The 2,943-nt window shown below is 40.6% G+C and overlaps 1 protein-coding gene across 2 annotated transcripts in view; it reads left to right on the top strand.

The window, feature by feature from the left end:
* Positions 1 to 32: 32 nt before the first annotated feature.
* SENP8 (SUMO/sentrin peptidase family member, NEDD8 specific) overlaps positions 33 to 2,943 on the top strand; it is a 15,349-nt gene continuing 12,438 nt past the window's right edge. The window contains exon 1 of one of the 2 annotated variants that reach the window (XM_019504514.1): positions 33 to 104. The gene's annotated coding sequence lies outside the window, so the exon portion shown is untranslated. Of the gene's footprint in view, positions 137 to 2,943 lie in introns of both variants that reach the window. The other variant, XM_019504513.1, reaches the window with a different exon arrangement.

The following is a 2,943-nucleotide window of genomic DNA, read 5'->3' as shown; positions in this document are numbered from 1 at the left end:
GAGGGCACTAGCGACCCTTGGCGCTTCCTCCGAGCCCTGTTTCGCGCGGATCCCCCTTCCCGGGGGCTGGCAGTGAAGTGTGTGGTTGCCTGCATCGAAATACGGTAACTCGTGCGGTCGCCTGCACCAAATTACGGTAATTTAGCAACACAGTGACGTGACCGAAGCTGGGCCGGAACCTTTGGCTGAGTATTGTAGCTCTGAGCAGAGGTCATTCCCCGAGCGAGTCTGAAGTCTAGTGGGAGGCAGGGTTGATGGGCACGTTAGACTCCCCAGAGTAGGTAGGTACGTAGGCAACACAAGCTTCCACAAGCTGAAGCTCGCTTCATCAGATGCTGTGAAAGGAGGTGCATAAATCCACCCTGCTAGACACAGACCCTCCTGTCCTGTGTCTAGAGGCGGGGCAGGAGGGCCTCCATCAACCCTTGGCACTTCCTGCAACCACCGAGGCCCCTGCAACACTGCCCCTGGGCTCCACAGAGCACACAGGCAGGAGCCAAGCTCTGCACCCCACTTGGGGGGTGTTTAAGGTTGGAAGCTAGAGGTATCTGTAGAAGGCTTGGTATTCTTTGGCAGTCATTGCTCGTGGAACAGACCACATCAAGGTATAAAGAGCAGGGAAGGGTGCGATCACTGCGTTACATAGTCCCTTAGGATAATAAAGTAGGATGGTTTCTGCCATGGTTTGCACTCCGAGCAGTATGTCAAACCCTTTTCAGTAACCCCTTACTTGAAGTAAAATCTTATTATCAAAGAGTAAGATTGTGTCAGTCTTAAGACTTAGTATAACTAATGTATTTGTATGGTGTAGTTCAAGACACTGATGAAGACTATTTGATCTGAAAGGGTAAAGAGCAGAGATGAAATGAATTAAAAAAAAAAATCTCATGTGAATGAAAGTCATAGCATGTTAGTTAACAAATACTGCCTTAGAAATCAAGAAGCAATTGGTATCTTTTTTGTTAGTTGTGTATTTTGGCACCAAATGGATAATTTAGCTCAAAGAAGTGAAAAATTTGCCCCAGGTCAAGAATCAAATCTGAAAACTGGGGCTAGAATCCATATTTCCTGAATCCCCCTCCTAATTACTGAACCATGTTTCCCTTTTGTATGCCATGACAGTTTGAGGTGATGATTAATGCTTGCTTATTTCACTGAGAATCAAAGGTTCTCAGTAATTTGCAGGAAATGGTACTTAGGAGGACTGTTCTCTCTTACAGACACTCTAGGACAGTTTCTTATTGTACAATACTATACAATTATAGCTAAAAAGATTGGGGTCAACTGTGTTGCTTGATACCTACGTCATCAATTCAATTTTAGTGGATGCTGTTCTTCAAAGATCAAAGTCATAATGCCCAAAGCAGTTCTTGTGACCAAATGCCACTGTTGAACTGAGGAGAATGATGAACACTTCTAAATGCAGTCTTTTTTTAGGCCTTTTCAATATTTCAGTGAACAACCTTTCTTTCAAAGTAAGTCAGTGTGATCCACAGATTTTTTCTATTTAACTTCCCAATTTTTGTTGTATTGGAGTTCTGTACTTTTTTGTTTATCAAGCTTCTTCATCGGGATGGGTTACTGGCATTCTCCAACAAACGTAACACCTCCAACCCACTCACTCTTTGGAGCAAATTGTAAGTCCATGGCTGTGTTCCTGGCCTGTTTAAATCTTATTTTAGATCCTAAGCAATGTCTTGCCAGAAGAGACTTTTAAACAAAATGGGATATTGAGGGCTGTTCATGTGATAAAGTTGTGGAAGGCTTTATTTAGTTTCTTGTATCCAGAGCGTCACTGAAGCCCTTCAGCATTCTGCCCACATATGGTATATAGTTTTTCATTAATGCATTACTAAAATATTATTAGTTATTTTAATGATCCTTATTCTAAAGGATGTGGGAGTAACCATGTTCCTAATTTGGTAACTCCTTAACAAGCTTGGAAGGATGTTCTCTTGCTCTGGAACCAACTCATGGAATATAATAGGCACCTAGAACCTGTATGAAGACCAAAATTAAATTAATAATGCTCTTTGAACAAGAGTTTAGCGTGGTCATGATGGTAATACAGTCCAGATTGCAAAGACAAAAATAAATCAGTTTTTCCCCAGTATCTCTCACTACCACTGATAATGTTATGATTAAGAGTACTGATGTACTTTCAAAAACTACTTCCTGAAGAGGGATGGTCTTGTGGCCAAGTCACGGGGTTGATAGTCAGGAGGCTGATTTCTATTCTCAGCTCTTCCAAAGACTTCCTTTATGACTGTAGGCAGATTATTACGCATCTCTACCTCCAGCATGTCTATCTGTAAATTTTGGATTTAGCTTCATCAGTTAGCTTTCTGTGTTTTTCTCCAAATTTTGTAGATTTGTTAAAGACCACAGTAAACAACACATTTTTAAAATATTCTCTCCATATGCTGTTAGCACTTTAAAAAATTGAATTATCTGGTTCAGTCTTAACCATTTATGATATTTGCCTTGCATGCTTTTTCTTTATACTAGGTGTCTAGTTAGTTTAATTCCCTGTTTCTCAAATATGGGTCTTTTTTTTCTTCTTGTTTTGTTAGTTTACTACTGTGCAAGGAGAAGCTTATATTTAAAGCACTGTTTTCCTCTTTAAGGTAATGGGTTGTAGTCCATAAGACATTACCCGCTACCTTATATTTTGGCTTTAAAAGAGTATCAAACTTGTATAAGGTGCCCTAAACCAGTTATTATATGTTGCAATAACAGAAATATGGATGAAAATAGAACCCGAGTGATATTGTGGTAGTGCAGCCTCTGTAATGGAAAGTATTGTGTGAACCTTTTAAATTGGTGAGTCCTCTGTACAACTTCTGAAGTGTGACCTCACAGAGTTGAGTATGTTGGTTTACTCTAATTCCTATTTAAACTACTACTTCTCTTCCTGTCCCCCTCTCCTCCCCCCCCCCCCAA

This window comes from Gavialis gangeticus, unplaced genomic scaffold, assembly GCF_001723915.1.
Source record: "Gavialis gangeticus isolate Ggan-Ray unplaced genomic scaffold, GavGan_comp1, whole genome shotgun sequence".
NCBI lineage: Eukaryota > Metazoa > Chordata > Crocodylia > Gavialidae > Gavialis > Gavialis gangeticus.
The sequence above is the reverse complement of the archived record's forward strand: the minus strand, read 5'-3'. Positions and strand labels throughout refer to the sequence as shown.